Genomic DNA, 22,513 nt, shown 5'->3' on the forward strand with positions numbered 1-22,513 from the left:
TTTCCCACTTTTAATCACAGGAAGACTTTGACTGAGATAGGCCAAACTGAAGATGAGAGGCCCACAACCCTTATTGTCCTTCTCATTAACCTGGCAAATAGCTCATGGCGTACTAGCAGTCACTTGTAAAAATGACTGTGGGCCATTAAGCACTTGCTGAAAGTGTTTCCAAGATGGAGTAGCATGAGGCTTGTAGGGATTTCAGCTCAGGCTCTGAACTGAACGAAATCCCTAGCAATGTTGTATGGAGGGAAGCTTGCCTTCCACGCACACCTCGTCTGTTCCAGGCAGTGTGCTAACCCGACACCCCCCATCGCATGCAGCACCCCCGTGTACCTGTGAGGTGGGCAAGACTCTCCATTTTATATGTAAACAGGTGCGTTTCTGGAGGTTGAGAAACTTTCCCAGTGCTACACAGCTAGTAAGTGGCAAGGCTGTTTCAGTTCCAAGTCAGGTTGATTCTAAAACCAGCGCTGGTAACCACTGCCAAGGTGGGTGCTGACAGTGGGAGCCGAGCGGCACGAAAGCCTGGGTCCCATCTGGAGCTCTGAAAGAGACTTGTCATTACCACAAGCTTTCCACATGCCTGGCATCATGCTCTGGAACCTGCTTGGTCCCATTTTGTAGTCAGAAGTACATGCCAACCCACTTTTAAGCCCTGGCCAGCATGGCTCAGTTGGTAAGGTGTCGTCCCACAAACCAAAGGGTTGAGGGTTCGATTCCTGGTTAGGGCACATGCCTGGGTTGAGGGTTTAATCCCCAGTTGGGACATGGGCAAGAGGCAACCAATCGTTGTTTCTTACACATCATAGTTTCTCTCCCTCTCCCTCCTTCCCCCTCTCTCTAAAATCAATAAGCATGTGCTCCAGTGAGGATTACCAGAAAAAGTACCTGCCAACCCATGTTAGAGATGAAAAGTCTGTGATACAAAAAGGCTAACTAAATAAAGCACCAAGACCAAAGCCAGCATCCAGGCTCGGTCTGCTGCTAGCAAATGTTATGCCCTTTTGCATGCTTTTCTGACTTGGGTATTTGATGTCAGAATTGCAATAGCATCTCATCCTCTGAGGCCAGGCTTCTCCTTTGTCAAATGTGTATATTTCATACAAATAATTTACTATTTCAGGATTCCAAGTGCTTTGTGAATAAAGCTCATTCTGCCTCGCTGATTGAAACAACCCTTCAAGGGGAAATAGATGAAGTGATGGTTCTTTTCTCCTCCACTTTCTAAAACTCATTGAAAAGGTGTCAGTTATGCCTCCAACATTCCCCATGTTTTAAATAAAAGGTCAGTGTCAGGCAGCACTTCTGAAGGAACTGCTGATTGAAACCAGAATTTCAATTTCAAAACAACAAAGGCTTGCATGTAAGAAAGGCCTGGTGACCAGCAAATGAGGGCTTCTCACCCAAAAGGCAGTGGTTCTAAATTTAATTGTAATATTTGAGAGGCCCTCTAGAGAGCCAGATGGATTTTTACTCGGCTGTCTCAAGTCCTGCAATCAATTAATCGTGCTTTTCTTGTGAGTCTGTTAGGTGTGAGGTGGAAGCGTCATGAGGCACATAAGAAGGGAGACACCTTGCGCCCTAGCTAGGGAGATGGGCGCCTGAAGTGTGATTCACAAGGTGGGAGTGAATGCCAAGTGCCACCTGAGTGGAGCCAAAACCCAAAGTTTGGAGGAGGGGCCTATCCCTCCAAAGGGATGGGCAGGTCCACATGCTGCTCAGATGATGCCTCTTCATCACATAGACCCGCCATCCCGGTTTTCCTGGCCCAGGAATGATTTCGCCCCTTTCTGTGAAGATGAGCCTCAACCTCATAACTTTACGCAACACACGTATCAGCCAGTGGCTCCACCCTTCCAGGTCCAGGGAACTTTGCCTCAAGTCCTAGGTCCATGTCCTGTTGTAGTTGACAGCCCTTTCCAAGACATCTGCAAATGCCCAGGTATTGGGAATGTCTAATCCTCTGTCTGTTGTCTCCATTCTGCACCATGTTGGTCTGGACTGAAAATCTAACCTCTTTATCCATTTTCCCTAATACTTCTACTCACCCAAATCATCTGTGAGTGCACTAGACATTTTTTTTTAACATTTGGAGGCTGGTGATAAAGGCTTCATGTCACAAAGACTTAATGACTTCAAACTAATCATTATGCATCCCTATTTCTTAAAAAAAATGCTCACTAGCCACCAGTTGCAGGTAGACTCACTGAAAGCAGGTGCTGGGATGATTTTCCTACAGAGAGTTTCCTGCCAAGCAGGAGGGGGATCCGTAGGGCTAGGGGAGGGACAGAAGCAGGCCTGGGTGGAGGGAGGAGCTGGGCTGTGGTATCAGCATCCCAGCAAGGCCTCCCTGACTGCACAGGGTGCACCGAAGCTGGGAAGGTCCTGCAAAGTTGTCCCAAGTGGGCTCATGGGGCTGACCTTCAGAGCCCTGCATCCCCAGACACTGGCTGCAGAATCGCAGGAAGGGGAGTGAGCCCCAGAGAGAGGGCCATTCCCCAAGAGGGCTGCCAGCTGAGGGCCATGTGCCTGGGGAATGAGACCTCAGTCCTGAAGGGGGGATCTTGGGGTGCAGCCCAAAGTCCACTGTACCCCCAGGCATCTTCTTCCCCAGAACCATCCCGGTTCCCTGGCACCTCTTGCTCCTTCGTTCTTGGGAACAAAATGAAATATTCCTGTGCTGGGCATCTTAGCCATTCTCCCCCTCCTTGGGCTCCTGCTCATATCTGTGCCCTCAGGATCTCGCCTTTCTGAAAAACTCTTCCCTTGAGTTTTTCTAAACACTCTGTGTGTGTGTGTGTGTGTGTGTGTGTGTGTAGCAGCTGAGATTTAACACATTTACACCCTAATTTCATTTGTTCCACTTCAGTGGCAGTGGAGGTATCAGAGGTGAATTGCTGTAATGAACACAAGGTGGATTTAAGAATCTGAACTACTGGGTTCGCAACGGGCTCTTCTTACTCTGTGGTCTTAGACAAGTCCCTGTGCCTCTCCAAGTCTACTGTGTTCACCCGGAAGATGGAGGGATAATTTGTGTAAGCATTAAATAGTGCTGTATTTGGTACTAAGTGGGGATCCAGGAAATGCCAGATGCCTCCCTTCTCACATCTCTTTGCTGACCCTTTCGGTTGCCATCCTTCGGCCCCTGACTTGATGAGTTGATGTCCAAATGGCCCTGAAAATGCTGCTTCTGTTAGTTGTTTTTCTACACAAATTTGAAATCCTGCTTTTAAGCAAATGATCCTAAGAGGCCTCTTTAGCTACTGTCAACTGCAAAACAGATGTCCAAGGTTGGGGAGTTGGGGGGTTGCAGGGGGCACAAGTTCAAGTACTTCTTGGGCAACATGTATGTTCATAGTGCCAAGGTTTCTTCAGTATTCCTAGTGTCCCCTGTTTATTCTTCTTTGTTCATTTTTTTTTAAAAAAATTTTAGACTCATAAACAAAATGTTATACGTCTTTGATTTCCTTTTAAACCATGCCTGATTTGTAGTAAAACTGTACTTTTCCCAGCTGGGAACAATAGGCATTATTTTGAAATAATTAAGCATATTTATGATAAAATTATAATAATGAACACAGCTGTTTCTATATTATTTTGAAATATCTACAATCTGTTTGGTGCTGAGAATGCCACGAGGTACTGCAGGTTCAGCAGGAAATCTTCTGTTTATTGCTCTATTTGTTGAGTTTTGACTGCAATAGTTTTTAATTTGTCATATCAGAAGACGAAAGTCAGCATGCCACCCGACCTCTTCAGTTCTCAGCTGCATTGTAAATAGTCACACCTGGGCTCCCGGGACCTCAGGAAGAGGCGCGCTCTCTCTGACAGTACAGTATGAAGATACTGGCAAAGAAGCAATCTGAACAAATGTTATTTAAGTTTCATAATAAGGTAAGATAGAGTCGGAAGTTGCAGCTGTTTTTCTTAGACCCCGTTGCGAAGACCCTTGTGCAACCTGAGTATGGAAAGGAAACAGCCAGAGCATCCTGGGTGGAGCCAGGTTCAGAATAATAGGCAGAACCTTAGAAAGACTGGAAGAATCCGAGTCATTGTGGTGCAACTCCATTTGAGAGAGAGGGTGTTTTCTGCCGTCCGGTGCCGACGGAAGCTGAGCTGGTCTTTCCTCTGTGAGTGCCCATGTCTGGGGTCCCTTTGGGTGTTCAGATTCCCTCTTCTTATGAAGACACCAGCCAGATTGGATTAGGACCCGCATTACAAGCCTCATTTAATCATAATCACCTCTTTTAAGGTCCTATCTCCAAACAGAGTCACATTCAATATATGAATTGGAGGATGGAAGCAATTCAGCCCATAACAGACATTTTCCTTATCTGAGGTACAAGTACTTTCTAACAGCTTCCCCGCCCCCCCCCCCCCCCCCCCCCGGTCCTGAGGGGCAGGTGCCAGTCCCTGGAAGGCACTTACATGTAACAAGACACTACCATAAAATGCTGCCCGAAGGACCTCTAACTGTGGAACAAACATGACTGAGGGAATGTCCTGAGCTGTGGTCAGCAAACTTATCTGCTTTGTGTTGCCTGTGACAGATAGCAGGACAAGCCTGGCTCACTCTGTGCCTAGATCCAGGCTCTGCATCATGCACAATTCCCACCTGCCAGCAGCTCCTTGGTGCTGGCTAACTCTTTGTCAAAAGGATTTGAAAATCAAGTTATCGGTTGGTGCATATGAGTAGCATATTTTGCTGATCAGGGATTGACTCTAACGCCTGAAAGAAGTTCATTTAATCCATTGTTAGTTCAAGTGCAATATTAATGGAATAACGGAGAGAGAAAATGAAGATCAAAGAAAAAGTGAGGACATCAATGTGTGAACATAATTGCTGTGGCTGAGTGTATAGTTTGGTTTTGAACTTCCAGGAAGCAAAGACAGAACAGGGAAGCATGACACAATTGCTAATACTCATCAAGAATGTGGCTCTGGCTGGTGTGGTGCAGTGGATTGAGTGCCAGCCTGAAAACCAAAGGGTTGTTAGTTCGATTCCCAGTCAGGGCACATGCCTGGGTCGAAGGCCAGGTCCCCAGTTGGGGGTGCACAAAAGGCAACCACACATTGATGTTTCGCTCCCTTTCTCCCTCCATCCCTCTCTAACAATAAATAAATAAAACCTTTTTAAAAAGAATGTGAATGTGTTACCAGTTCCTCAGGGAAGACAGCTTCTCATATGACATTTTTTTATAGAGCATATATATTGAAGTCGCATTCTCAGCAATGGTTTTGTAGGAAGTGCAGATGTGAATTTCCTATAGGTGGCTTCTTTGGTGATAAAAAGCTGTCCTATGATGAACTAAGCCACATAGTTTTCTAGGGGTCTAACTCTCTATTCAAAGGTAAGACTAGGGCTACCCAGAGAATTTGCAACCTGTTGATTTTAATTAGCATTAAATGTTTGCTTCTTTTTTTTAATTAAAAGCATGTGACGCTTGAAGAAGGGATAAGAGCAAAACCAAAGGCAGATTTTGACTTAAATTCTCCAAGGCATAGCCCTGACTGAGGTGTCTTAGTTGGTTACGCATCATCCCACAAAGCAAAAAGTCACCGGTTCAGTTCTCCGTCAGGGCACATGCCTCAGCTGTGTGTTCGGTCCCTGATTGGAGGGGATTCGAGAAGCAGCCAACTGATGTTTGTCTCAGAGCAGACCCTGGTTATATGGCTCCCGCTTCTCCATGAAACTGGAGCAACTCCTTCGGCATCTTTGCTGGGAAAGGGTCTTGACATTCAGTGGGTCTGGCCAGGCCCCTAGCTCCTGTGTGCGTGTTTCTTTTAATTCATCAACACAAAGAATAAAGATTTGTATGGCTTTCAACGCGTGCATATGTAAAGATAACTCTCAAAAAGCTGTTTGTTTTCTTTCACACACCAGGCAGACAGTAGTGTGGTGGTTATAAACACATAGCTCAAACAGCCTAAGTTTTTAAAAAAGCAAAGAAACATTATGCTTCTCTGATTTTCTACTCAGCTAGAACTGTTTAATGCAAATGAAGGCATGAATTAAGCATAAAACAACCTAATTGCTAATCATCGTATTTTAATAATCACTAATTAGAGCAAATTTTAAAGAGAATACAAGCACATCAAAAACTTTTCTCATGTATCCTTAACCTGTACCCATCACTCAGAAAGCAAACCCCGCACATCCCCCCAGGCTTTGGCGGAATGCACCGTTTTACTCACATGGAACCTATTTCCTAAATGCAAACGCCTTTCCTAGGTACGGACGCAGAGGGCACATTCAACAGCTCCACCGGGTGACAAAGTTTTGAAGACCTGTGCTGTGCTGAGTCTCATCCTCTTGATTATGTTTTGAAAAGGAGAACATGCCTTAACTAGTTAGCCTGAGGCTCCCAACTCAAGCTCTTGCTCCCACCCTGGTGTGTGTGTCTCCCGGCATCTTTGGTCCCTCTGTCCTCGGGCAGAGCCAAGCGAGGGAAAACCTGGATGGCCCAGCGTCAAACACTGCCTGGCTTGGATCAGAGAGGTGAAAAGCATTCCTGTCAGCTTAAACTCGTGAATTGTTTAAGTTAGCATTGCTATTTCCCTTCATTTACAAGGACTGATGGCAAGGAAACCATCCCACAGAATTAGGTATAAAAATGCCCTGGTTCCTAAACATACACTAACAATCCAAATTTTGCTGGAATGTCACAATATTCAAAAAGCGTTTCAGTGGAATGTGGGGAAGTTTAATTCCAGAGGAAGCTGCGATGCTGTAAAGCCCAGACTGAAACCACTTTAATGCCGGGCCTTCGGGATATAGTTCCCGTTTTGTTCTTCTCGTCTCTATAGAAAATAATGAGGTGAGGCCTCGGTCACACCAGTTGCAGGTCGTTGACACCCTCGGGACTGAACCCACGGCAGGCAATCGCTGCCTAAACCTAGGACAGTGTCAGCAACACCAGATATTTTGTAAATCAAGGAAATGTTGGGGGACTCTGTGTGACAGAAGTTATTACTAAGTTTTGGAGATGAAGCAAATAAACTATGATCTGATTTCAAAGTAAGCGTTCCTGAAAGAGTGGGAAAAATCAGCATAGGTCTGACTACAGCGTTTGGTCCGGATGCCGCTGTGGGCCAGGCTGACTCTGATGGGTGAAGCAGTGGTGACTGAGCCAGCTCGTTACTTCACCGCCTTGTAACGTTTGCAGGAGGCGCTCTTGGCCCTTAACAGTAATGCTCCCGCCCTGCCCATTGGTTGGTAATGCCCCTGCCTGTTGTTGCTGGCCGGCGGCTTTGTCAGCTAAGTCCTGTTCCTCAAAGTGCCGTCCCAGACCAGAGGCATCAGCGTCACCTGAAAACCCACCAGAAAGGCAGACTCTCCAGCCTATCCCCAGACCTGCCTACTCAGAATCTGCATTTTTACTGAGTTTCCCAGGTGACTGTTGGGCCCATGAAGGTTAGGAACGCACATCCAAATTGTCCTCCCCAGTATGTCTGACTGCCCCGCACTGTATACTTCCAAATACCCCCATTCCATTCTGCTTCTGACTTTCCCCCATCTTTATTGAGCTATGCTTGACATATAACATCATGTAGGTTTAAGATGTACAATGTGATGATTGGATATGGGTATGCACTGTGAAATGGTTACCACAGTAAGATCAGTTAACACGTCCATCACCTCATGTAGTTACCATAAAAGTGTGGAACACGTCACGGATTTGCACGTCATCCTAGTGCAGGGGCCATGCTAATCTTTCCTGTCTCCGCCCAGTTTAGTGTCTGTGCTGCTGAAGCCAGTGCTTTGCTTCCAGCTGGAGCCCATCCCCTACTCCCTTCCAGTTCTCTAAATGCCTCAGGAATTCTTCACTAGCCGTCACATTAATTTTCCCTCTGTCTCTTCTCTTATTGGACAAAGCAATAAGATATAAGGAAGGGAAGGAGGAAGAGGGGAAAGAGATAAGGAAGAAAAGGAAAAAGGAAGGAAGGCGGGAAGGAAGAAAAAGTAGGAGGTAGGCAAGGATGGAGGGAGCTTGCATTACGACCGTGCCTAGTAGTGTCCGAACTCATACGACCACGTCCCGTCCGTTGTCTCCACTCTAAAATGAAGCAGTTTACTTTCACAGTGTTGGAGGGGTGTTAAATTTGTATAGTAATTTGGAGGACCATGTGGCAATGTCTATTCAAATTTTTTAAATGAACAGTCTTTGATCCAGCAATTTTAGAATTTATCCCAAAGAAATACTCGCATAAATGCACAAAAATGTATGTTAAAGCTAACTATTGTAGGACTGTTTTAATAAAAAAAGCTATAAATAGCCTAAAGGTATCAATAATAAGAGTTGTTTTAAAAAATCAGCATATATCTCTGCAATGCAGTACTGTCCTGACATTAAGAAGAGTTGAGGAAGGTCTGTGTGTGTTCGTGCGGTGAGCTCTGGAGATTGTATAGCCAACCAAGAAAAGGAAGGTGCCCAACAATGGGCGTGAAGTGGTCCCATATGTGTTATTTATAGTGTGTGTGTGTACATGTGTGTTTATGAAACATAGTTAATAACTTACTATATTCCCATCCAGTAGAATATTCCATAGTCATGATGCACAGAAGTTTGGTGGCATGCTGAGTAATTTGGGACACTTTTGTAATGTGCTGCTAAGTTAAAAAAAAGCAGGACATGGTGTCATGGCTTTTCTCTCCCACTTCTCCTGAGCATCTTCCAATGTCATCAAATTTTCCAAAAATATTAATTTCTCTATAACTTAACTCTTGGGTTCTTAGGTTGTTTAGCATCATTTCAACTCATATGTGATGCTGACATAAACGTTTTTTAACCTAATCTTGTTTTCAAATTTTAGACCCTTTTCTAAGATAAATGTCTTATAATTACTGGCTCTTAGGATATGACCCTTGATATTTATTGGCAAATTGGTTTCCAAATCCACAAAGATTTCTCAGGCAATGTCTTCAATTTCTGTTACTGTGAGTGGTTATTAAAAGTCATAATTTATTCAACAAACTTTAAATTTGAGATAAAACAGGCCTTAATGCCCACTGTGCATCAAGCTCCCTTTAAGGCACTAGGCACACTGTCACAAACAGAACGTGGTTCCTGTGTTGCTCCCCGAGGTGTGGTCCCAGGCCTGCCACTCAGCCCCATAATTGCACCGTGATGGGCTCTCATGCAGCCATGCGTGCCCCGGGACCAGGGGACACAGTGTGCCCACAGTATGGTTGTAGGGACTGACCAAGAAAGGGACTGGATCCTCCTGCTTCACTTTGACTCTCCCTCCCCCACATTCTAGCTAAAGCGTAGTGTTGACTTGATCATGAGAAAATCTCTCCTTACTCCTTTCAGAGTTCAAGTATTGAGTGTACATGCCTGTAACAAGGAAGTGGACAAGAAACCCAGTTTGTGTGTCAAGGTCTAGTGCCATGCAATATTTACATATTTCACAGATTCAGAAGGCGATAAGCCTCCTTCAAAGTTACGTACATTCATCCTAAAGCCATAGCCAAACCTGACCTTCAAACTGCCCGTTTCTCCCTGGCTGCTTAGAACAGATATTTATCTGGCCTTCAAAGCACTTGCCCCAACTTCCAAAAAAAATCCCCAAGGAGAAGGAACCACCCAGCCTCCACAAATACCACTTTTCAATTCTCTTAATATTTCTCAGGTCAAAGAATTATAAACTAAAACATTCTAATTAGGTTGACTAAAAGAAATTGCCACTACTTTACTCTTTTTATCCTATAAAAGTAGCAATTTTATATGGTTCATCTAAAACCTTCAACTGAATCCTCCCTGTTTCTTTGCAAGCATATCCCAAAACTACCCATGTATTAGACCTAATCAAAACTGTATGTCATGCCAAATGATTTCTGCAGTATCTGTTCCAGGTACAAAGAAAGAGAAAAATTATTAACACAGGTTTATGCTTAGTTGTCATGTCCTGGTCGTATCGTCAATAAGATAAAATCAGAACTGAGTATTCCCAGTTTGAAGGGAGAGAGGTTCCCTGTGAGACTCCTAGCTAACAATGCAGTTATAAGTCAAGAGCAAATGTGACCATGCTATCCCAGACCAAACATACTTCTTATCTCCGCCCAGACGAGGCTGGTGTCCTCCCCTGAAGACACTGACAGTGTGCTGTGCATCCAAGGTTATTATCAGTACAAATCTGTGTACCGGAGATCCAGGGAGAAGAAAAGAAAGTGGAGGGGGAGGGGGGTGGGAGCTTGAGCTTCAGCCTGAAATTGATGGAGTTCTCTTTTCTATTATTCTTATCAGATTTAAACTCACTTTGTAAAAAAAGTACGTTTAGTAATTTGGTAGAGGGTTCCGGTGTGGGAAATGATGCCTCTGTGCTTGTAAAGCTGGCCTGATTTCATAAAAGCATCTGAATTCTGTCAAAAGTTAGTTCATAGTTGTAAGTGCTTTTTAGTGTGGCTATTCACAATGTAATCCACGGCTCTATCCAGTGTTTCTCCAACTCTAGAGTGTATATGGGTCACTGCGGGTCCTGTTGAAAGCAGACCCTGGGGTGGGGCCTGAGAGCCTGCATTTCCAACCAGCACCCGTGTGCTGTGACTCTGCAGGGCCAGCATCTCACTGGGGGCCAAGGTTTTCGTAGAGCATCCTTCCGGTGGCCTTAGTTGTTTTTTCCTGAATCAACAATCTAATCCCACAGGATAAGATGCTCCATCCAGCTCCTTTTCAGTGAACTTGCTCTCTCCTCGTTTGACTCTTTCTGCCTGTACAATGGGGTTAACAGATCCATGTTGAGAGTCCACTGGAAGACAGAATCTTAGACCTTCTGGCAGGAGGGAACTTTGGAGATTGTCTGATCCAACCCTTTCCCCTCTGGCCTCACCCCACCAGGGCATTCATGCCTGAGAGCCCACCCAAGGGCCTGCAGTTCTCTCCCTATCCCCTGGGTCCCAGGAAAGCTCTGCAGGATGAGGGCATGACAGGTATTGTCAAGGTAAGTGGAAGTAGCTAACAAACCCATTGCTCAAAACCACTCGGCACACCTCTCATTGTGATGAGGGATTTTCTCCTTTGGCTTCTGGACAACAGACAATTAAGAAACCCAGTGTTTCCCACTGAGAGGCTTTAGGGAACTCCTTCCTATCCTGTCCTGCCCTGCCCCCTCCCCATAGCGGGTGAACACACATCTCAGTCTTGATGCGTCCCCACTTGTTAAGAGGATAATCAGCTTCTATTGTTGTTTTGTAGATTCATTTCAGTCCTTTAATTCAGTTCACCAGAGAATTCAGTATTGATTCCCCAGTCTCGTCTGTTTTTCCTAAGGTCTGTACCACACTGGCCTTCCTGGTCTCTCTGTCTCTGTCCCCTCCCTCCCTTCCTCCCTTCCTCCTTCCCTCCCACTCTGGAAAGCTTGTCACAGTCTGGGTAAATGCGCTGTGACAAACCCATCTGTAGTGATCAAAGGCAAGGCATAATAAAGGCGATGTGTGAACATGGTTGAGAGATGTGATGAAAATAACCACTTTTCCTTGTGGAGAAACATTTTAATTTGGACATAAAATGTTAGTAATCAGATGTAACAATACCTCAGGAGTCAGGATCAAAAAGAGTGTCCTCATTTAATGAATCTGCTCTTTTGTCCTTTGTAATTGCTGTAGCTCTGTTGTTTGTTTGTTTTTAAATTTATTTTTAGAGAGAGGAGAAGGGAGGGAGAAAGAGAGGAAGAGAAACATCAATGTATGAGAGAAACATTGATCAGTTGCCTCCCACTTGCCCCAACTGGGGACCAGCGCACAATCCAGGCATGTGCCCTGACCGGGAATCAGACCGACAGCAGAACCTGTGACCTTTCATTTTGCAGAGGACACTCCGCTAACTGAGTCATGCTGGTCAGGGTTGTAGCACTATTTTTAAAGTCCAGCAGATTCCCTTGTCATTGAGGGCCTCTGGCCAATAGATTTCACACCATGTGTGGATAACCATAAGATTTCTCGTCCAGACGAGGATACTTCCGACAGTGGAAAGGGGCGACACTGATGATTCTGTTCCTGTGTCTGCCATGCACAGAGGCTATCTCAGTTCAACCAAGACACGGCTATTCTAATCATGGGCAGTTGGTAATATGGGACCCAGTGACTGTCTGATATTGAAAGATGAATCTGTTTAAGAAAAATTGTACCATACAGAAGTGAAGCGGGCAAGGAAGACTTTATTCAAGATTACTGCAATGGGGGAGAAAGACTGAACTCAGCTCTGAATATAACAGGGGCAGCTGGGGATTTACAGCCAAAGGGAAGCATGAGGGGGTCAGTGAATGGAAAAATCACTAAGAGGAACTTGGTTAGGATGAAGGTGGGGGGATTCTTACTAAGCTGGACTCTATAGGTGTTTGCTGGCAACCCCAGGAGCTTCCTGAGTGGAATCTGGAACTGGACCCTGTACACAGAGGGCAAGGAGAGACCAAAGAAAGAGGCAGACCACTCCAGGTTCATAGGTGGCAGTTTTGATGAGCAAGGAACTCACGAGGTTCATCTTAGTCGGCCATAAAACAGAGTTTTCCACACCCACCTGCCAAAACTTGAAAAAATTTACATAGAGGCCTTAACTGCATTCAGTTATATATACCATCCAGATGGTTACAGCAACACCTTACTTTCTCAGTGGTGAGCCCTTAAACATGGCGAACATCGGAAGAGAGTGCATGTCAAGCACAGTGGTGGGGGTGAGGAGGCTCTGATTGCCCGAGTCCAGTTCTTAGGTCACCTGATGGTCACGCCCTCTTGATTATCTCCTCCAAGGACTGCAGGAGAGAATGAGGACTAGTCAAGAAGAGGACCCAGGGGCACCTGACTAATATTGTTCAAGGAGGGAAGCATTGTAGAAGCTCACCGAATGAAGGGCAGCTTTTAAAATTCACTCTTCTCCAAGGGAACCCATAGTTTCCTAATCATAAAAACTTATCCCGCCCTGACCGGTGTGGTTCAGTTGCTTGGGTGTCATCCCACAGAGCACAGGGTCGCCGGTTCAATTCCCAGTGGGGGCACATGCCTGGGTTGTGGGTCAGGGCACCTACGAGAGGCAACCAATCCATGTTTCTTTCTCACACCAATGTTTCTCTCTTTCTCTTTCTCCTTCCCTTCCCTCTCTCTAAAAATAAATAAATAAAATCTTTTAAAAAGTAGGCATGGCACTTTAAAAAAAAAACTTATCCTTGCTCTGAGAAATTCTTCCAAATATATTTGTACTCTAATTTCTTTTGTGATTTCATTTTCTTTGCGAATCAAATTATTCTTGTTACATTTGATTAGAAAATCTATTTTATCTCTGGATCTTTGCCTCTACTCAGAAAAACTGGGGTGAAATTGACTTTTGAAAAATGTAGTTTGAATCGATCCAGGGAGGCACAGTGGCCCACCCGCCATGGCACTCTGCTTCATGGAGCTTAGAGAACAGGAGGAAAAGCCAGGGGACTTTTTCATTTTATATTTATTTCAAACGCACATCCACCTTGGTGGAGGCCCTGTGTAGGCTCTGCTGTCTGTGTAGCCCGCTGCTCACCATGGGCAAGTCCCTTCCCCGTTGTGGCATCAGTCTCCTTCTCAATAAAATGAAGATGTGTGATTAGGCAAATTCCTTGCTACTTTTCAAAAACTGCATAATTCTGATTTTTAAATCATTTATCCCTCTCTGGATTGTATTTTCCTATTATAAAAATCCATTTTGAGGCCATCACAAAGGATCAAATATGAATGATGGTAAATCAATCCGAAAATAATGGCTTAATGTAGGACCTGTATCTGAAAAGTTCAGTTTTCCACACATGCTTATATTTTGTAGTTTAAGATATATTAAATCCCAGATGTGTGCAAAGAATGTTCACAACAGCTTTTTAAATAAAAGTGGTGCGGGGTTAGTGAGGGATAGAAACAACCTGAGATGTGCTTTAGCAGGAGAGAGAGCGATGGAATAAAACACTGGGAATTGATGAGCTATAGAAACAAGGGGGAGATATATCAGTAATTTTGAGCAGAGAAGATGAGCAAAAACCTATGATAACACTTAAAGTCTAAAAACACACAAAACAATGCTACTTGTTCTGAGGGCACATACTTACACATATAGTACAAGTATTTTTAAATGCTGGATGGTGGCAAAACACTGGATTCAGAATCGTGGCTACCTCTGGGGACTGGGAGGGGTTACGATCTGGGAGGGAACTCAGAGAGCTTCAATGGTTGTTGTTAATGCTGGACTCCTTACACTGGGCGTTATTGTAAAGTCATTGTCCTGTACTTTACACCTTTCTGTATACCGTAAACCATTTTATGGCATCCTTACAATAAAGTTGGGAGGGCCATGAAGACATGGCACATGTTTATTTGCAAAGATTAGAAACAGACTCTCAGCAAGTTGCTGTAATTCTTTAGTAGCAAAATCTGACATGCATTTAAAATCTTCTTACTACCTGCCTCCAAATTACAGTACACCAAACAAACAAAGCAAATAAAACAAAACAAAAACTTCCAGTGTGCATGTTCCCAGAGGAACTACTGGCCAGATACCAGTCTCTTGAATTGCAATTGCTTGTGTATATAATTACTATTGTCATTTATTTATAATTAATGCTACCGTGAAAAACGTCTATGAAAACATGTATGAGTAGTGAGATGGGAAACTGAGACTGGATGCCAGATTGACAAATGAACTGTTTATTCTGCACATAGGCACCGACCCAGCCCTGAGCCTCCAGGCAGCCTAGACCCGAGGAGAAACCCTGTGCATTACAGAAACCAGCTTGGCAGCAGAGTTGAGTTTTCCTTGGTTCTCAAATTCAGGGAAGAACTAATCACAAGGAGCCTTAGGTAAAGGGCACAGAAGCATTTTGAGTGGTGGTCCAAACAGCCCCAAGCTCACCTCCAGGCCTCTGCCTCAGGTTCCCTCACCTGTGGGTGGCCTGGGCTGCCCATGTGCACACCCCTAAGCCTGAGGAGAACCCCAGGGTGGCTATTTGCACACTGCCAAAGCAACTACTGGCATGGGTGGATTTTGGACACAGGGGCTGAGGTATCAAATGTGTGCGCAAAATCTCCCTCCCAGTGGGCGGTGGAGCCAGGCTGAGAAGAGAAGGGAGCAGGCCAGCAGCTGGGGCTAAGGCTGAGGTGCTGGCCCACCCAGCTCTGCAGCATTCCAATGCAGAACTCTGAGGAGTCCAAGAGGCCTGGATGTCCACCTGGCCTTCCAGGTTTTTATAAACTTCCTTTGTCTAAGTAAGAAGGAGAGTCATATTTCATATAAGAGTCTGTGAGCTTGGTTCATAACTGTTCATTATTTAGACATGTGTGGGCCTCCCATTGCACATTTGCCGCATCCCCACAGTGGTGGAGGCAGGACTAGCTTCCTCTGCATCAGGGTTCGTCAGAAAGATGGGGGAGCTGCTTCACATGACAGGACCTGCGGTCAGACAAGGGCCTCTGCCAAATCCCCAGAAACAGCTTCTCTACCTCCACCCCCACCTGGGCGTCTAAACCCTTTGCTTGGCAGCCCTGCTCTCTCCCATTCCCCTGCTTTTTTCTCTCTGTAGCATTGAAAAAATATGAAATTCCCTTATTTGTTTGTTTACTTGGTTAATATCGGTCATCTTCCCACTAACATGTCAGTTCTGTGAGGTCAGAGGCATGTGGCCGCCTCCCCAGCACTTGGCATAGACTGAGTGCTTACTAAAAATGTGCTGCCGTTTTGTGCCAGGTTTGTGCTGGATGCAGAAATGACTGAGAAAGGTCCTCTGTCCCCATCAGGCTCCAAGTTGAGTGGCGGAGCAAAACAGAAAAGCAAAGGTCCTTTTGCTTTCAGTTGTATACTCCTTACGTGGTTAATTAATCTGGGAATGAAAATACCTATGCAGCCATTACTGGGGGGTTTTACTGGGCAGAGAAATGGTTTGCAAGGTAAATCAGCTCCCAGGCAAGGGGCAGATGCTTCTCCTGTTGGTTCTTCCAAAGTGATACGAATAAGGGAGCTTCTGAACTTGATAACCCATCAGAACCGGTAGAAACTCATTCCCTCTTCACCTCCCTGAAGAGAAATTGCCTGTTGTTTCTCTAGGAGGGGGAAACGTGCTAAACATTTTCTGCTGTTAAGCTAAAATACTGTTTAGAGCAGGAGGCGAGAAGGCCCTCCTCTGCTGCTCGCTGCCTTATTTAACTCGGGCAGCAGGCGGTGGCGTCTGCTGAGCAGTGCTGTCCGGACTGTTCATTGCCTCTGAGGAACTGCGGGCCCCAAGGGTCACCCTTCTCCAGGCCTGGGACCCACGGTCGGCCAAGGAGCTGCGGCCCCGGGTGTGCACAGGTGAAAGATGATGGCAGGAACACAGTCCCTTCCACATAGAATTTTTTTTAAAAAAGAAGGTATGTTTCTTCCCACTCAGACATAAAAGAGGTCATTTTTATCCAAAGATGATAGTACAGACCCCATAAAACCAGTCTACTTGAAATAAGGATGAAAATACCCTAAGAAATACTGAAAACTACACTTGATTTTGAAAACTACACTTTATCTTGAAAAACAACTAAACATCACAAAAGCAATCTTATGTTTTGCAAAAGTAGACTGTAATTTCACCGAGTGCTAATTCTAAGAACAAGCACTAGGAATGCATATATTTTTTAAATAAAGTTGCATGACATTACCATATTTCCCTTTAATTAGGCTCCCAAGGTATCTATTCCTTTGTCCAACAAATGTTCATTGTGTACTTGCTGTGTGCCAGGCACTGTTGCAGGCAGTGGAGAAATAAAGGTGAAAATAACCCCCGCCCTAAGGACCATATATTCCAGTGCGGTGATTAACATATCATAAAATACATGGGGAAGGCAGACTATGCCAGGAATAACAAGTGCCAAGAAACAAATGTGGGAAGGTGATAGGCGGTGCAGAATGGGGACAACAGTCACCCCCTAGTTGTGAAGAGGACGGACAGGGTAGGGCTCTCTGAAACGATGACCCAGGGCAGAGACTTGGAGTAGTGGCAGGACGAGATATACACACACGTCTGGAGGAACAGCGTTCTCCTCAGAGGGAAGAGCAAGTGCCAAAGCCCCGGGGTGGGCGTGCCTGGTGTGTTTGAGGAAGATCAGATGGGCCAGTGTAGCTGGAACGAAAGGAGGGAAGAGAGGCGTTGGGAGACGTATAGTGGGGAGATGGTTCAGAATTCTGTAGACCCATGGAAGGACCTTGATTTCTCTCCGGGTGAGATGGGGAAGCCAGTAGAAGCTATAGCGGGCTTTGAGCAGAGGAGCGGAAGGATCTCGCTCACTCTGGTGACTGACTGGACGATAGACTGTGGGAGAGGAGGGGAGAAACAGGAGACCAACCGGGAGACTATCATAGCAGTCAGGTAAGAGAGCACAGTCGCCTGGGCCAGGCAGAAGTGCTGGGAATGGGGGGAAGTGTTGGGATCCTGGATACATTTTAAAAACAGAATTGATAGCATTTACCTGTAGTCTGATTACCACAGAGACTGGGCTACTGGTGAATGAGTTCAGAAGGGAATTGAGAGTGACTCAAAGGTTTTTGGCCTGAGCAATTTGGAAGGCAGGCACTGATGTGAACAGAAATGGAGAAAGTTTGCAGCGTTAGGATATTTTGGAGGGAAGATCAGAAATTCATTTGGGCATGATGACTGGAAGGCATTCAAGCGGAGCTATCAAGTAGGTAGAATGCTCAGGGCATTCTGTCCCTGAGCCCCTGGAAACTTCCTTCCCAAGCTGCTGCTTTTCCTGAGACAACCTTTATTTCTAACAGTACAGTAGGAGCAAACTGTAGGGAAGAGTCATGAACTAGGCATCTGAAAGCAACAAGATAATACTGTTACTCCCAGGGCAAGAAAAGGGAGACTGTCCTTGATCTGGTAGGTGGGGTTCTCCAGTCATGCTCCCAGAAGTCTCCACTCCTGCCTCCCAGGCTAATACATAAGAGGAGGGATGGCCAAAGGGTGGGTGCTGGTAACTCCCACAGGCCAGGGCAACACAAATTGAAGGCCATTCTGCAAAATAACTTGCTTCAAACCTTTGAAAGTGTCAAGGTCATTGAAGGAGACTAGAGAGACATGACAAATAAATGCAACCCAGGATTATTTTGATCTGGATCTTTTTGTTATAAGAGGCATTATTGGACAATTGGGGAAACGTGAATGTATTAGAGAATTAGATGACTGTAATGTGTCAGTGTTAGTTTCCTGATTTTGATGGCTGTTTTGTGATTATGTAAGAGTGTCTTTATTTGCAGAAAATACAGAGTGTGGGGGAAAAGGGGCATCAGGGCAACAACCTATTCTCAAAAGGCTCAGCGAAAGAATGAGTTCTTTGTGCTATGACTGTAACCGTACTGTAAGTGTGAGGTGGTTTCAAAGTTAAAATTATATTTAACATGTGAGGGCATTTTATATGGCATCCTTATAGACCTAAGCAGACACAGTCCTCTTCTTTAGAGCCCTAAGAGAGACAGAGATCACACAGAGAGCTCCATAATTGATGGGCAAATAACCGTATATGATAAAATACATTGTTTGCAAATAAAACGCATGAGAAGAAGCCAGTAAAGGAATTTGGAGGATGAGAGACTGAGTTTGGAGGAAGTAGGCAGGGGGGAAAGAAAGTGCTCCCTTGAGGCTTAATGGAGTTTTCAGCTAGGGAGGCAGCTCGGGGATCTGCTCCAGGCAGCTGGAGCTTCAGAACCCTGGGGGGCTTCACCGAGGCCTGTGTTCCCATGGGCCTGGGCAGCCCGTGACTCAGCCCAGAGGGCGCTGGCCTGCAAATAAAGCATCTGCACTAAACCACACCTGGGATCCCTCAAACACTTGACTTTTGCATGGAAGGATCAAATTGCTTAAGGATATGGAGCCTCAGGAAGAAATAGATGCAAAAAAAAAAAAAAGGAAATATAAGTTTTCTTCATTTGAAATTGTAAGTTCTTTTTATGTGAGACACCCACCTAACCGAAGAGGTAGTTCCTGCCCCTTTTCCTCTCTGTGTCCCTCCCTCCCTCCCTCCCTTTGAAAAAGCAAACTTGGAGCCCTTCTTTAATCTGAACAGCACAGGGAACATTCCCTCTCTTCTCAAATCTTAGACCACAGCAAGAGAGTCCCCTGAAACGAATTTTCCATTTTATGATTCCTAAAATACTCGTTGCAGAATTATTACAGCGTGTTTTCCAAGTGTCGGAATAAATTTGCACTGCAGTATTACCATGCAATAACACTATCACTTTCCCTCTGGCTTCAAATGAGTCTGTTTATAGCACGCCTGTTTTCTTCACTGACCCATAATTTACTTCGAATAAATAAATTTGAAACCACAGTAATGTTTAATCCATTTTCTTGTTACAGATTTCTGTCAATTGTCCTATGGTCTGATAACTACGTTTTGTATAAAATCAATTATTTGAAACGTGTTGAGACTTGAACTGGTGTCTGGTATGTGGTCAGTTTTTGTACATGTTACAAGAGAGTCTGGGAACAATGTGGGTTCTCGAATCGTCAGGGAGGGAGAGTGTCCTGTGTATATCTATTAAGTTTAGCTTGTCAAGTATATTCAGGTTCTCTAAATTACTACTAATTTTTCAGATGTCCACCTACCAACAACTGAGCACAGAGTACTGAAACCCCACACTGTGGAGACACATCTGACCATTTCTCCCTCCAGTGCTTTATGTGTTTTGATTCTACTTTATTATATGCATGTTCGTTTAAGTTGTAATTTCTTCTTGGTGAATTGAACCGTTTTCATTATCTCATGGCATTCTTTGCCTTAATAACACTTTTTTTCTCAAAGTCTATTTTGTCTCATATCAATGTAGCTACCCCCAAGTTTCTTTTGTTTATTGTTTCCCTGGCCTGTCTTTTGTTTGAGTGTTTACTCTCAATCATGCGATGCCCTATGTTTTAAGTGTGTCTCTTGCAAACAAAATTTAGCTGGATTTTGTTTCTAATTGGTGAATTTACCTATCTGCCTTTACGGACTATGCACAATGGAGGGTGTTTAGGTCATGAATAAAGGAACTCTCACAGGAGTGTTTGGTTAGCTTTAACAGGGCAACCAACCAGCAGTGGCATGCACGGTTCTGCTGCCCAATGTGGACAGAACAGAAGATTAGCATGACTTACAGAAAGGGCTTGACAGTCATAGTCACACATCTCATTTGGGGCTGTCCCATGTCTGCCTGCACCCACAGTCCAGTGTCTGGAGAGATCCATAGAGAGTACAGATCTGTAGAGAGATCTGTTCTGGTTCTGCCCAGCAGATTCACAGCCAGCCATCGGAAATACTAGGCATGGAGAGGAGTACTGAATCCATCCTTAATAAGGGTTCCTGATTCCTGTTAGTGCCAAATGATCGTTAAGACAGCAGTATTAAGGGAAAATACATTGCACCATTCTATTCCTGCAGTGGCTCATACATATTTGATGTGCAGGGATTTCTTATATTTTATAAAATCATTTGCAAGGTTTTTTAAAACTGTGCCTGAAGAATAATCTATATGTTCTCTTAATGCTTTCCACTAAACTAGGTTTTCATGATTATTTCTACAAAATGACATTATTATTTTGCTTCCACTGTGCCACTGGCTTTCCTGTGTCATTTGTTTCTCAAACTCAGTCAGAGGAGGTAAAAACATTTAAAATAGTTTCTTAACCAGAGGTGGAACTAAAATATTGCTTGACGCTTCCAGTTAAACCAAAATGGGATAACTGTGCAATTCACCTCTGGGGAAGGCAGCAGTAATGTGTATGGTAGTAAAACAAAAGCTATTAAGTGCCTGCTAGGTGTGTGAGTGCATGTGTGTGTAATCGCCACTTAAATATGAAAATTTAAGGCTCAGAGGTGTTAAGTAATTGGCCCAAGGTCACACAGGCAGTGAAGGGTTGAGCTGTGACTCAACTTCGGTCTCTCTCAATCCATCATGATGAAAAGAATGAGTCCTGGTGGGAACCGACTGGAATTCATATCCAACTCCACCACGTGAAAGCTATGTGGCAATGGGCAAGCTGCTTTTTTTTTTTTTATTTCCCAGTTTTATTGGGAAATATTTGCAATGCACCACTCTATATGTTTAAGGTATACAGCTGGATGGTTTGATTTACATATATTGTGAAATGATTATCACAATAGGGTTAGTTAACATCCATCATTTCATATAGATACAATAAAAAGAAAAAATTCTTCTTGTGATAAGAAATGTTGGAATCTACTGTCCTTTTTTTAAAAAAGATTTTATTTATTTATTTTTAGAGAGAGGGGAAGAGAGGGAAAAAGAAAGTGAGAGAAACATCAATATGAGAGAGATACATTGATCGGTTGCCTTTTGCACTTCCCTAATTGGGGAACCTGCCCGCAACCCAGGCATGTGCCCTGACAGAGAATCGAACTGGCAACCTTTCCTTTCACAGGTTGGCACCCAAATCCACTGAGCCACACCAGCCAGGGTGGAATCTACTGTCTTGACAACTTTATTTTTAGGCTCATTTTCCAGATTGTTTATTTGAAAAATATCCTGATGATGGCAGTTAAGATTTTTAAAAATTGTCTTTCCCTTTTTAATTTAAATTTGTATTTTTTTCAATTACAGTTGACATTCAATAATATGTTAGTTTCAGGTGTACAACACTGTGGTTTGGGCAAGTTGTTTAATACCCTCTTGTATCTCAGTTTCCTCATCTGTAAAATAGGAGTAGCAGCATCTGTCCCTAGGGCTGTTGTGAGAATTTAATGGGATAATGAGAGGAGATGCCCGGAACAGAGCCTGGCACATAGAGAAAGCTCAAAAACTCTGAGTTATCACGGTTTCAGGGGATGTTGGGCTTCTTTACTACCAATGGGTGACATTACTAGTCAAATTTTAAAGTTTCTTTAATGTTTTGTTCATCTGGTTCTTACCCTCTTCTTCATGCATCCTACTCACCTGCCAAATGGACTCGCTGCTTCCCCAGGGCCCATTGTTGGCTGCCTCCACTTCCCTCCAGCTACCCTGGCCCAAACGAGAGGGCACCTCCCCCTCCTCCGCAGGCCGTCCTCTGATTTTCCCTGCTGTGAACCCTTGTAGCTCTTGAAGCTTTTCTCATGGTGCTCAGTGTCTGTCTGAGTCACTCCTCTGTTCTATAAATACTTCCCAAGCACCTTCTGAGTGCCTGGTCCTGTCCTAGTCACTGGGCCCCTCCCTCACGGAGGCGGTGACCTCATTTGAGGAGCGGGAGAGAGAAACAAACACCCACAAAAGGAGAAGGAGGCGGGGGCAGGTAGGAAGAGGAAGAAGAGGAGAAGGGAGACGCCAGAGTTCTAAGTGCCGGCTGTGGCGGAGGTGACTAGGGATGGGAGGCATCCTATGATCAGTCCTGCTAATCATCTGGCAGAAGGTGGGAGACCTATGCAAGCTGCGTTATGCGGGGTCCTGGGCCGTGCTCTCTCCAGCACTCAAAGTTCCAATTCCTTGGATTCGAGCTGAGTTTGAGTTTAAGCTCCATCACTAACTACCTGTATGAGTTTTTAAGTCAGCCTACTTATCTTCATCTG

At 44.6% G+C, this 22,513-nt stretch overlaps 1 protein-coding gene and 1 non-coding gene across 10 annotated transcripts in view; one reads left to right on the forward strand and one right to left on the reverse strand.

Moving 5' to 3' along the window:
- NEK11 (NIMA related kinase 11) overlaps positions 1-22,513 on the forward strand; it is a 216,287-nt gene that overhangs the window by 185,289 nt on the left and 8,485 nt on the right. The window lies entirely within an intron of this gene.
- On the reverse strand, positions 7,659-7,764 carry LOC114502168. Its single transcript, XR_003685021.1, has one exon. It is a non-coding gene; the product is annotated as a U6 spliceosomal RNA (small nuclear RNA).

Source organism: Phyllostomus discolor, chromosome 7 (genome assembly GCF_004126475.2).
Source record: "Phyllostomus discolor isolate MPI-MPIP mPhyDis1 chromosome 7, mPhyDis1.pri.v3, whole genome shotgun sequence".
In the NCBI taxonomy this organism is placed as follows: Eukaryota; Metazoa; Chordata; class Mammalia; order Chiroptera; family Phyllostomidae; genus Phyllostomus; species Phyllostomus discolor.